Below are 14,470 nucleotides of genomic sequence, written 5' to 3' on the forward strand. Positions count from 1 at the left end.
TTTGGAACATGTTTCAAATCTTTACGCCGGAACCCAGTTCCTATCGAAAAGTCCGCTCGTCTGTATGCTAATCCGACGGACGAAAACCGACGCTAGGGCAGCTATTGGCTACTGGCTATCAACTTCCTTATTTTAATCCGGTCATACGTCATCACGTACAAATCCGTCGGACTTTGGTGTGATCGCGTGTAGGCAAGTCTATTCGTTGGGAAAGTCCGTTGGAAGTCCGCCGAAAGTCCATTGGATAGTCCGTCGAACCAGTCCGGTCGAAAAGTCCGCTCGTGTGTACGCGGCATTACTGAACAAGCTGAAGTTAGAAGCTGATTGGCTACCATGCACAGCTGCACCAGATTCTGAGTGCTCCGGCTTTAGTAAATCTACCCCATTGAGTCTTTGTATAAACTTCATGTAATTGTCAATAAAAGCCGTTGACATTTATGAAATGCTTGTCATTATACCATAGTAACCTCTGACAAAAAGATCTAAAAACACTGAAGCAGTAGACTTTGTGGAAATTTATATTTGTGTCATTCTCAAAAACTTTTGGCCACGGCTGAATTTTGACAGCTGGTCCCACCAGTAGTCAACATACCCAAACAGTGCCTGCATCTGATTGGATGCACACACTGTCTGGCCAACAAGTTTCCACTCAAGGAATGATGGGCAGGAGGCAGCTGACAGGGCCACCCACTGAACAAACTTTGGCCGGTTCATCGGGAATTAGTAGAAATTTGTTCCTTGTATGGCCAACTTAAACAAGCTGCTATCAGACTTCTGTAGCTTACCATAAATGGGGTAAATTTCGGCCAGTTCACACTGTATCTATCAGTTCTGTATCTTTTGTAGCCCTGAGGAAGGGAGATTTGATGCCGAAACGCATTGAAGGCTTTTTGTTTTTCCCATTTCCCAATAAAATACCTTAGGACTCCTAGAACATTTGTTTGGCACTTTGTCTGGCTCAACTAAACATAGATTTCCTAATGTGGGTGACCCTTTTCCTTGGATGGGGCCGGTGGAGGCGATCGGATCCATCTCCATGTGTGGTATGGAGCTGAGTGAGGGGGAAGATGGCCTCCACCCAATTTTTTTAAATTTCATTTTAGTGTAAATATGAGATGTGAGATCTTTTTGACCCCAGATCTCATATTTAAGAGGACCTGTCATGCTTTTTTTCTATTACAAGGGATGTTTACATTTCTTGTAATAGGAATAAAAGTGACACTTTTTTTTTTAAAGAACAGTATAAAAATAAAAAGTAAGATAAATAAGAAAATTTTTTTTTTTTTTTAACGCGCCCCGTCCCGCCGAGCTCGCACACAGGAGTGAACCCATACGTGAGTAGCGCCCGCCCATGTAAACGGTGTTCAAACCACACATGTGAGGTATCACCGCGATCGTTAGAGCGAGAGCAATAATTCTAGCCCTAGACCTCCTCTGTAACTCAAAACATGCAACCTGTAGAATTTTTTTAATCATCGCCCATGGAGATTTTTAAGGGTAAAAGTTTGTCGCCATTCCACGAGCGGGCGCAATTTTGAAGCGTGACATGTTGGGTATCAATGTACTCGGCATAACATCATCTTTCACAATATAAAAATTACTGTTGTCTTATTTCTTAATTCAAAAATGTGTATTTTTTTTTTTAAAAAGTGCGCTTGTAAGACCGCTGCGCATATACGGTGTGACAAAGTATTGCAACGACCGCCATTTTATTCTCTAGGGTGTTAGAAAAAAATAAAAACATAATGTTTGGGGGTTCAAAGTAATTTTCTAGCAAAAAAAACCTGTAAACACCAAATCTCAAAACAAGGCTCTGTCCTTAAGTTGTTAGACCCCTTCCACACTGGGGCGGTTTGCAGGCGTTTTTGCGCTAAAAATAGCGCCTGCAAACCGCCCCTAAACAGCCTCCGCTGTTTGTTCAGTGTGAAAGCCCGAGGGCTTTCACACTGAAGCGGTGCGCTGGCAGGAGAAGAAAAAATCTCCTGCAAGCCGCATCTTTGGAGCGGGGAAGGAGCGGTGTATTCACCGCTCCTGCCATTGAAATCAATGGGACAGCGCGGCTATACCGCGGCAATACCGCGGCTATAGCCACGCTGTACGAGGGGTTTTAACCCTTTTTCGTCCGCCAGCGGGGGATTAAAACCGCACCGCTAGCGGCCCAGACTCTGCTGTGTTCCTGTTGAAGACTTACCTGGCTGACGACCCTTCTGGTTCCTGATCCTATCTGCTGCCTCCGGCTACGCTGATCTCTGGCTTCCTGATTTCCTGGCTTGTTTTGACTACTCGATTTGGCTACCGAACCCTGGCTATGTTTTGACTACGTTTACCAGTTGTACCATTTTTACTATACATGCACATCACTTGTTTTCATGATGTAATGGTTCTGCATGTTTTGTCTCCTCCCTGCGAGGATGAGCTCTCCTGGAGTTTCTACAATTCTAGAGCTGGGCGATTTTCTTTAAAAAAACTCGATTCACGATTTTTTTTTTTTATGGACACCGCGCCAGTCCTGAGGAGCTGCGGGCAAGAGTTTTTAGGCGAGGCCTCGTGGACTAGGCCGAAGCCGTGGCCTCACCTAAAAACTCCTGCCCGCAGCTCCTCAGGACCGGCTCGGTGTCAGCGCCGGTCCTGGTGAAAAAATAAAAAAAATCTAAAAAATCAATTTGCTGAAAATTTGAATTGATTTGACCTCTCAACTCGATTCAAGATTCAAATCGATTTTTTTCCCCAGCCCTATACAATCCTCTCTTTTTTTTGAAACAAATACAATATTGAGCATGAATGTTGTAAAGGGCCGAGAAAGATGACAGCATATACTGTAAAAAAGGTCATATAAATCAGAATACAAATTGTGTGTGCACAATAAATATGGTGCAATAAAAATCGAATATCTAACCTGATAATGAATTTATATTCATATCATAAAACACGTTCATATCGGTAGAAGGCTATATCATCAAGCGGTATATTTATAAAAAAAAAAGGTTTCATTGCTATATGTCCAGCAAAATATTTGGTACATTTGTTCTGTGAAAATGGGGCAAAACTAAATGTTCTCAGTCTGTCTCCTCTACAGGTGAAATGTTATTCATTCATACCAGAGTGGTATGGGAAAATACCGCAGTATGGCCACTAGATGGAGCTGAAGATTAGCATTTAATTCCTATGATCCTCTGCTCCATCTAGTGGACATGATGCGGTATTTTACTAAACCACTGTTATTTTATGAATGATCCACATTTGATATGTAGAGGAAGTAGCCTGAGAACGGTCAATTTCTTAGCCCATATTTGCACAGAACGAATGTACTTGGCAGTTTTACTGGGCAAAAAGCCCCCTCAAGTGTTACTAAACCCACAACAGTAAAATCAGTGTGTATATGCAGTAAAGCATGCTTGTTATACTCACTGTGGAATGGGTTAATCCTCTGCATTGTGTATAAAAGCTGTTTGATCCTGTCTGCTCTGATCCTCTCCTTCTTCCACTGTCCCCAAATCCATCTGCTGATAGAACAGAGCCTTGGGGGCACTCTGCACATGTATTTCATGTACTTGTATAGCGCTGTCAATTTACGCAGCACTTTACATATACATTGCACATTCACATCAGTCCCTGCCCTCAAGGAGCTTACAATCTAAGGTCCCTAACTCACATTCATACATACACATAGTAGGGCCAATTTAGACAGGAGCCAATGAACCTACCATGTCTTTGGAGTGTGGGAGGGAAACCCACACAGGCACAGGAAGAACATGCAAACTCCAGGCAAGTGGTGTCAGTGGTTGGGATTCGAACCAGCGACCCTTTTGCTGCTAGGCAAAAGTGTTAACCACTACACCACTGTGCTGATCTTGGTCTTTTCTGATCCTCCTCTTCTTCTACTGTCCCCATTCCATCTGCTGATAAAACAGAGCCTTGGGGACACTCTGCACATACTCAGTTTGGTGTGTATTGCTAGAAAGTTTTTTTTATTTTTTTGGGAGGGTGAATGGGATCAGCACAGGGCCAATCACCACTTCCCAGCAGCCTCATAGGACAGTCAGAGGAAAATGAAAAAACTCCTCCTACAAGCTTTGACCGATGCTCGGCCGGACACTAATAGAAGTCACATGACTTCTATATACTGCTGATAAGAAAAGGTATTTAGTTGTTTATATTTACTAAAATAATTGCATTTCCATGTTCTGTGTACTGTGGGAGATCAGGTATAGTGAATGCAGAGTCCTGGATTTAGTAACACTTTAAAGCAGGGCTTTTTTTCAGAGGGAACGCGGGGGGAACACAGTTCAGGCAATGTACAGCACAGAATGTATGTAATGGCAAGAGGTGGTGGAGTGTTCTGGAGGGTCCATTGTTGCTGGCTACTGGGGATCTATTGTTGCTGGTGGGGGTTCTATTGTTGCTAAGGAGGTTTAGTGTTGCTGGGAAGAATCTAATGTTGAGGGAGGGGTCTGGCTGAGGGGAGATCCATTGTTTTTGGCAGGGGGTCTATTATTGCCGGGGTGGATTTATTGTTACGGGGGGGGGGGGGTATTTTGTGGCAGGGGGTCTATTATTGCTGGGGTGGATTTATTGTTACGGGGGGGGGGGGGGTTATTTTGTGGCAGGGGGTCTATTGTTACTGGGGTGAATTTATTGTTACGGGGGGCAGGGGGTATTTTGTGGCAGGGGGTCTGTTATTGCTGGGGTGGATTTATTGTTTCGGGGGGAGGGGGTATTTTGTGGCAGGGGGTCTATTATTGCTGGGGTGGATTTATTGTTACGGGGGGGGGATATTTTGTGGCAGGGGGTCTATTATTGCTGGGGTAGATCTATTGTTACTGGGGGGGGGGGTATTTTGTGGCAGGGGGTCTATTGTTACTGGGGTGGATTTATTGTTACGGGGGGAGGGGGTATTTTGTGGCAGGGGGTCTATTATTGCTGGGGTGGATTTATTGTTACGGGGGGGGGGTATTTTGTGGCAGGGGGTCTATTATTGCTGGGGTAGATCTATTGTTACTGGGGGGGTAATTTTGTGGCAGGGGGTCTATTGTTGCTGGCTGTAGGGGGATCAGGGATTGTGCTCAGAGGTGGGTATGGGGTGGAGACAAGGTGTAAGTATTTGCACCTATTCTCTGAGAAAAAAAGTCCCGCTCTAAAGTATATATAAACTTTTTGTCAGCCCTGATGAAGGGGGGGGGGGGTCTTGAAACCCTGAAATGCTTAGGTTTTGTCCTCTGACCAAGATTAAGAAACTTTTAATGGATTTGCACTAACCAGTGACTCTATCATCCTTTTACACTTTGCTTGGACTTCTCCGGGGACCCCCATACCCCACATTACAAAGAGCTGCCTCCCTTAAAGTGGAAATCAAACGCGTTTTCCCCTTCAGATCCAGGAGTTCCTAGCACAGCTTTGCGAGAACAAGCAAATATGGCTGCTCCACATCTATATACTGTATAATTAAAGAGGGGGGGGGGCAACCTGGGGCCCTCCAGCTGTTGTGGAACTACATGTCCCATGAGGCATTGCAAGACTGACAGAGGCAGCTGCATGATGGGACTTGTAGTTCTGCAACAGCTGGAGGTCAGCAGATTGACCAGATTGCATTAAAGCAGGGATATGCAATTAGTGGACCTCCAGCTGTTGCAAAACTACAAGACCCATCATGACTCTGTCTCTGGGTGTCATGCTTGTGGCTGTCAGAGTCTTGCTATGCCTCATGGGACTTGTAGTTCTGCAACAGCTGGAGGTCCACTAATTGCATATCCCTGCCTTAGAGGATACACACCGAAATGTTTTCTTGAAACAGTAAAAAAAAAAACATTTGATCACTTTAAGAAAAAAAAAAATACTAAAACAGCTGCGCCCGTTTAACTATTTTTTATTGGCTGCTTCTAATTAAAACGATTATACGAAAATATCCTAGTGGGTGGCCACCAGTGGGATGTATTCTCTTATAATGGCCAGGACGGCTTTAATTGAGAGACAACGGCCCATCTGCATCCTATTATGTCCTTATAGACTCCCGGACTGTTAAATTAAAGAGATACGCAACCCACCCTCTTCAAATATGTAACACGTCATTGAGTTTATTTAAAGAAACAGAGTGAAAAACACACAGCCAATTAGAAGTCGGTTGCGTTTGCCTATTTAGTGTTATCACCTGTAAAATGGTTTCTGATTGGCCTACAGTTGTCAATGCCCATGTGACAGTCGCCTACTCCCCAATCTGCTGTGCATTCCAGAAGCAGGGAGCAGATCCCAGCTGGCGATGTTTTCGCTGGTAATAGCACACCTGCCATTCACGTGCGCCCGCCGCCCGTGTATGGAAGATCGTCTGTGAGAAAGGCAGGCAGGTACCCATGGGAGCCCGTACTGTACTCTGGGCATTACCATGCGGTGTAGATCTGTCTGTGAACAGATGGTTTATGACAGCCGTAGTCACAGTGAAGGTGCTGGAAGCCAAACACATCAACTCCCAGCTGGTGATCGCTGTCATTAGACGATGATGACTTGACTATACAATTTACAGAAATGCTGCTTTGTCCCAAGACATCGTCTCCCTCCTCAAGGTCACAGAGATATGTGGTGCCATTATACTGTGCCCAAGAAATAATGGAAAAAATGTTTAAGCTTCCTAATCACAATAATTGTGGTGTAACGGGGTAAGAAACCCAAAAACAAGAATTATTATATTACAGCTCACCAATTCTTAGATGTGATGGCTGCTTTAGTTTTTTTTTTTCATTGAAAGTGACTAAAAATCCCCAGAAAAGTAATAGAGGGGAAATCTTCCAATGGGGGACACTAGTTCTAGTGACCTGGGGGTCCCCAAGGGATTCCTCTCGCTTCCTGTTTGGCTATGGGACAGGAAGTGAAATCTCAGCAAGGGGACACAGATGGCGAAAAAAAAACAGAGGTTCTAACCCTTCGTTGGTCTATCCAAAATGAAAAAAAAAAGTTTTTCCTATAGTTCTATTTTAATACTCACCTGTCCAACAGCCCTGTGCCGGCATCCTTTTCTGAGTGCTGGTCTTCAGGCCTCTTCATGGGCTGCTTCATGGGCTGCCGGGGAATGACATCACTCTTGCATATGCGATCGTCGGCCCTGCATTCAGGGACTGACCTCGTGCTGTAAGCTGAGCAGCGCGTGCGCAGCTCAATTTACAGTGCCAGAAAACACAGCAAGCAGGCAGGTAGGGGCATTTTTTTTTTTTTTGCAGAAGAAGCAGTGCATGTCATATCTGTAATAAAAGCCCGCCTGCTTGCTGTTTCTTACAGCAGAACTTCAGTATCGCTATCATTTGTGAGTCGAGTCCATTTAAAGGATAAATTCACCTTTGGGAACATGTTACATGTTCCACCCGATTTTACGGTGGAATATGTAACATGGTGTCGTACCAGTGTGACCCCAGCCTGAAGGGATGAAGAGGCAACCCTAGTAGAGACACTCTAAACCAGGGATATGCAATTAGCGGACCTCCAGCTGTTACAGAACTACAAGTCCCATGAGGCATAGCAAGACTCTGACAGCCACAAGCATGACACCCAGAGGCAGAGGCATGATGGGACTTGTAGTTGTGGAACAGCTGGAGGTCCGCTAATTGCATATCCCTGCTCTAAACCCTCGTACACACGATCAGATTTTCGGACGACCGTCCATCCGTTTTTTTGTTGCATGCTAGTGTCTCATGTCGACAGTGAAGAGGTTACTCACCATACGAAAATTCATCAGAAGTGACGCAACGCGTTGAATAGTTTTGTATGTATTCTTTCGTTTCTGAGAATGCGTAGTCTTGCTCTTACGATTTTTTTCGGACGAAAACCGTACTGATTAAATGAAAATCGGGTGTTGAGTTCACATCCGACAAAAATCTTATAGTCTGCACATCCAGCTTTTGTATGACGAAAAAGCGAAATTTGCTGTTAAAAAGCACCGTACTAACGATCCGAAAATGGGCAGGTCGGATGAAATTTTACTTCATATTGTGTGTACGGGCCTTTATACCGCGTACACACAACCGGACTTTCCAGCAGAAAAGGTCCGACGGAACCATTCCGATCGTGTGTGGGCTTCATTGGACCCTCCTTTTCGAAAATCCAGACGGACCTAAAAATAGAACAAGTTTCAAATCTTTCCGACGGACTCAGTTCCTATCGAGAAAACCGTTCGTCTGTATGCTAATCCGACGGACCAAGAACGACGCAAGGGCAGCTATTGGCTACTGGCTATTGAACTTCCTTTTTCTAGTCCCGTCGTACGTCATCGCGTTCTAAACGAACGGACTTTGGTGTGATCGTGTGTAGGCATGTCCGTTTCAGCGGAAGTCCGTCGGAAAGACCGTCAGACTTCGGTCCGACGGAAAGAGCGGTCGGCATTAGACTGGAAGTGTGTTACTAGGCAGATTACCAGGTGAAAATAATGGAAAAAGCTGAGACATTTTCTTGGGAACTCATCAGAGTCCTCATTGAATTATCATGGGTTGTATTAGGGGCTCTTCCACAGTTGCTTCTGCTCAGTGCTTCCATCCAGTGTAATCAGCTGAGGACATCTAGTGGAGGTTTTTAGGTATTACAAGTAAAACATGTAAGCACTGTTGAGACACAACTGATATTGCGCTCACTCATGTGACTGCTGTTCACCAGGCTGATGTAGAAAGTTTCTTTGTGGTCTCAAGGCTCCGGATTTGACATTCTTGGGATAGTAAGAAGAAAGTACAAGCCTTGTTTAGGATCACCCTATTGCAAAGGAAAACAAGAGAGGACATCACAACCACTTCTAGTTGTTACCATATAAGACAAACACACATCATTGTTGCCGTATAGATGTGCTGAATGATCTTTCGACCTCCATAAACACATAATCCCAGCTTCTCCAGATAGTCTGACTCCTCCCATTTTCTGATAGCTGGGGATATCTGACTAAAGGCGCACGTACACGATACAATCGGATGTGCAAGGTAGCCAATCAGCTTCCGTGTTTTTTGTCAAAGTTTAATTGAACAAGCTGAAGTTAAGGCCCGTACACATGATCCGAAAATCGGAAGTAAAATTTAGTCCGACGAAGGATCTGCCGTTTTTCGGATCGTTGGTACGGTGCTTTCGACAGCCGATTTCGCTTTTTCGTCTGACAAAAGCTGGATGTGCAGACTATAAAATTTTTTGTTGGATGTGAACTCAACGTCTGATTTTCATTTAATTAATACGGTTTTCGTCCAAAAGAGAATCGTAAGAGCAAGACTACGCATGCTCAGAAAAGAATACATACAAAACTATTCAACGCGTTACGTCACTTCTGACGTTGTATTCTGTCATATGAGAATTTTGGTATGGTGAGTAACCTCTTCACTTTCGACATGAGACACTAGCATGCAGAAAAAAAACGGACGAACGGTCGTCCGAAAATCTGACCGTGTGTACGAGGCTTTAGAAGCCGATTGGCTACCATGCACAGCTGCATCAGATTTTGCACTCTCCATTTTTAGTAAATCAACCCCACAGTGTCTGTAAACCTAAGGCTGGGTTCCCACCATCGCCGCATCCGGCTCACAGCAGAGGTCCGGTGTGTACTGGTTCATTGTTTCAGGTATGATTTCAGCCCGAATTTTCGGCTGAATTCAGACCCTTATACGGACCAAAAGAAGCACAGCGCTTTTGATAAATGCACTGGACCCGCTGCAGAGATATGTGAACCGGCTCCATAGAGAGCCGGTCAAAACCTCCTGCTATTGCGAATTGGATGCGGAGAAATCCACATCCAATTCGCAATGGTGTGAACCCGGCTTGAAGGACAGTCTACATAGATTGTATAGTGGGCTGCTTGTCATTGACTCATTAGGTGATTAAACTAATTGCTACTGCCCACATAGTGCTCTGGCCAATAGAAGACTTCCATCTAATGCAGGCTGGTAATGGTGGTTCCTGGAGGGGCCTTTCTGGGTGCCTGTGTACCTACCTGGTGATGCCGACTCTTCTTACCTTTGGGTCTATCAGTGAGGGCCTCACATGGTCCTGAAGACTCCAGTAGTGATGTGATCAAGTCATGATGTCACCGCCTCGCCTCTCCACTTCAACCAATCAGAGAATGCTTTGCTTTTGTTGGAAAAATGCAAAGTGTTCCTAGAATGGTGTCCGACCTCCTGTGTTCATTAACCGCTTAAGGACCGCCCCACATACATATACTGTGACAGGGCGGCCTCTAAAGGAGTTGTAAAGTCTCAAAGCTTTTCACCTAAATGCGTTCTATGCATTAAGGTGAAAAACCTTCTGTGCTGCAGCTGCCCCCCTTTTTCTAACCTGAGCTCCAGTCACTGTCTCGGGTCCTCACTGGCTAGATTGATAGCAGCAGGAGCCATTGGCTCCCACTGCTGTCAATCAAATCCAGTGACACGGGAGCCGGGGGCGGGGCCGAGTCTTGCTGTCTGCGTCAATGGTCACAGCAGCGGGACTCGTGAGCGTGCCCACACGGGTGCCTCCATGGAATGCGGCTCTCCGTAGGGGCACCCGATGAAGAAGAGGAGCCAAGAACGCCGCCGGGGGACCCCAGAGAAGGAGGATTGGGGCCTCTCTGTGCAAAACCCTTGCACAAAGCAGGTAAGTATAACCTTAGGTAGCAGGTATGTTTGTTATTTAACCGTTTCACGCCTAAGCCTATTTCTGACACTTGTTGCTTACAAGTTATAATCTGTACTTTTTGCTAGAAAATTACTTAGAACCCCCAAACATTATATATATATATATATTTTAGCCAAGACCCTAGGGAATAAAATGGTTTAACATTGCAATAAATTATGTCACACTGTATTTGCGCAACAGTCTTTCAAACACATTTTTTTGGGAAAAAATAAATTTTCATGAATTAAAATAAAAACTAAACAATAAAGTTAGGCGGTTTTTTTTTTCTATAATGTGAAAGATGATGAAATGGCGAGTAAATAGATACCTAACATGTCACGCTTTGAAATTTCGCACACTCGTGGTATGGAAACAAACTACGGTACCTAAAAATCTCCATAGGCGACATTAAAAATTTTACAGTTACCAGTTTAGAGTTACAGAGGAGGTCTGGTGCTAGAATTATTGCTCTCAATCTGATGATCGCGGCAATGTGTGATTTGAACACTGTTTACATATGCGGGCGCGACTTACGTATGCGTTTTCTTTGCTGCGCGAGCACGCAAGGATGGGGGCGCTTTAAAAAAATTTTTTTTTTTCTTCTTTATTTTTTAACATTGTTCCTTTAAAAAAAAAAAAATAAATAAAAAATCTAATCACTTTGATTGCTGTCAGAAGGAATGTAAACATCCCTTGTGACAGTGACAGGTATTCTTTATGGAGGGATCAGGGGTCTAAAAGACCCCAAATCCCTCCTTTTCACTTAAAAGTATTCAGATCACCAAAAACTGCGATTCTGAATACTCACATTTTTTTTTTTAAATCAACGCCATTGGCAGCTGAGTAAACTGGAAGTGACGTTGTGACGTCGCTTCTGGGATTTTACATCGGAGACGCGATCAGAGCCGAATCCGGCTTCGTTCAGGTCTCAGCCTAGCCGGCGGATGTTCCGGCTGGTGGCTCAGGTCTCCCGGTGAGACGGGAGGCCCGGGAAAAGCGGCGGAAGGTGGCCGGGAGGCGAACTTGCCCTCCCACTACTTTAGGATAACAGCCAAGCGGCTTTTAGCCACATCGGTTGTTATCCCTGAAGAGCCGACCACCCGCTCTAAAAAACGGTACTGGGATGAAGCCGGCATCACCCCGGTATATCCCTTTCAGGCCATGGACGCAAATTTGCGTAAGGTCGGCGCGAAGGGGTTAAAAAAAACCTTTACAATCACTCTATATCCCATAGTTTGTAGATGATATAACTTTTGCGCAAACCAATCAATATACGCTTAGTGGGATTTATTGTACCAAAAATATGTAGCAGAATACATATTGGTCTAAATTGATAAAGAAATTCGATTTTTTACATTTTTTATTTGGATATGTTTTATGAAAAAATATTGTTTTTTTTCCAAAACTGTCGTTCTTTTTTCGTTTATAGCGGAAAAAATAAAAACCGCAGAGAATGATCAAATACCACCAAAAGAAAACTTTATTTGTGGGAAAAAAGAACATCAATTTTATTTGGGTACAGCATCACATAACCGCGCAATTGTCAGTTAAAGCGACACAGTGCCTCATCGCAAAAAATGGACTGGTCAGGAAGAGAGGTAAACTGGGGCTGAAGTGGTTAAATTGGAAATAAACCCTTCTATCGTATTCAGACAAGGAAGCTGCCATTATGCTGCTCATGTGACCAGTTATGACATACCTCCCAACTGTCCCTGATTTCGAGGGACTGTCCCTAATTTGGAGCAATGTCCCTCTGTCCCTCATTTCCCCTCATCTGTCCCTCATTTTGGTCTGATCTAAATACTTGTATATAAAATGCACTTTTTATCTATCAAAAAGGGTTTTCCAGCACTAAACCTTCCATCTGATTCCTAAATTGCTGCATTTGTAAATTCCAAAAGCCAATATAAAGGAATAGTAGTGGTAAAAAAAAGCACTTGTGGGTTTAACCAATCTTGTTTTTTTGTATAATTCCCCTTTAAGGGGGCGTGGCAAGGGGTGTGTCATATGTCTGCATACTTTTGCTGATAGGTGTCCCTAATGCCGCGTACACACGAGCGGACTTTACGGCAGACTTTGCCCGGCGGACGGGATTTCTTCGGACAATTCGATCGTGTGTGGGCTCCATCGGACTTTGTTTGCTCAAAAGTTGGACGGACTTAGATTTGAAACATGTTTTAAATCAATCCGTCGAAATCGAGTCCGGTTGAAAAGTCCGCTCGTCTGTATGCTAGTTCGACGGACAAAAAGCCACGCTAGGGCAGCTATTGGCTACTGGCTATGAACTTCCTTATTTAAGTCCGGTCGTACGTCATCACGTACGAATTAGACGGACTTTGGTGGATTGTGTGTAGGCAAGTCCGTTCATTCAGAAAGTCCGTCGTAAAGTAGATCGAAAAGTCCGCCGGGCAAAGTCTGCCGTAAAGTCCGACCGTGTGTACGCGGCATCAGTCTGACTGTTTGGTTGAGAGCACAAGCAACAGTGACAGTTAGCAATCCCGGCATGTCGGGAATGTAACTGTTTTCTGAAACCGTTAAAGCAGTAGTAAAGCCCACTTTGTTATTTTTACCTACAGGTAAGCCTATAGTAAGGCCTATAATAAAGCTTACCTGTATGTAAAATATCTCCTAAACGTGCACGGTTTAGGATAGGGATATGCAATTATCGGACCTCCAGCTGTTGCAAAACTACAAGTCCCATCATGCCTCTGCCTCTGGGTGTCATGCTTGTGGCTGTCAGTCTTGCTATGCCTCATGGGACTTGTAGTTCTGCAACAGCTGGAGGTCCACTGATATTCACCCTACATGCAGCCAGTGACATCACCGGCGCATGCGCTCTGAAGGTCCGGCATATCTTGCTGGAATTCAGAGCTCCGTGCCGGAACCGAGGGCGCGGGAGTGACATCATTATGGCTCTGGCCAATTACAAAGCTGGCGCGAACTAACTCGGAAGAAAGAGCGGGGAAATATACCAGCCCTCTCAGTGGTGACAGCGCACCGTGGGAGGGCTTGAATCTAGGGTAAGTATTCCATAATGTGCTAGTATGGTATGCATACTAGCACATTATACAATTGCCTTACAGTTTTTTTTTTTTTTTTACACCAGCCGCGGTTTACAACCGCTTTAAATCAATGAGTTTACTTCTGCTTTAGGCCTAGTTCACACTGGCATAGAAAGCAGGCGTTTTTAACGCCCCTCATGCACCTATGCAAATGATACAACGGGCAACACACGGGGCGGTTCACATTCTGAACACATAAAGCGTTAGCGTCGCGTTACTTCATAATGGAAGCCTCGTGTTGAGTTTGAAAGGAGTTGAAGCACTTCAGCTCCTTCCATTCAAGTCTATAGTAACAGTGCAGTTGCGGTGCGGTTGTAGTACATTACAGTTAATAATAGGTGTTTGTGGTGCAGTTTTAACTGCAGTGGTGCAGCCAACTGCGCCGCAAACGTGCATAGGGCGTTTGGGAGAGATTTTATTTAATGCTCATTTTTCCTGATTCACACTTGTTGCAGTTTCCATATTACATGTGTATTTTGTTTTTTTTTCAATACATATCTTTAACCACTTCAGCCTCGGAAGATTTGGCTGCTCAATGACCAGAGCATTGCGATTCGGCACTGCGTGGCTTTAACTGACAATTGCGCGGTCGTGCGACGTTCCGCCCAAACAAAATTGACGTCCTTTATTTCCCACAAATAGAGCTTTCTTTTAGTGGTATTCGATCGCCTCTGCGTTTTTTATTTTTTGCGCTATAAACAAAAAAATAGCGACAATTTTAAAAAAAAACACAATATTTTGTACTTTTTGCTGTAATAAATATCCCACTTTTTTTTTTTTTTTTTAAAAAAAGCACAATTTTTTTCTCAGTT

This window comes from Aquarana catesbeiana, linkage group LG12 (genome assembly GCF_042186555.1).
Source record: "Aquarana catesbeiana isolate 2022-GZ linkage group LG12, ASM4218655v1, whole genome shotgun sequence".
Taxonomy (NCBI): Eukaryota; Metazoa; Chordata; class Amphibia; order Anura; family Ranidae; genus Aquarana; species Aquarana catesbeiana.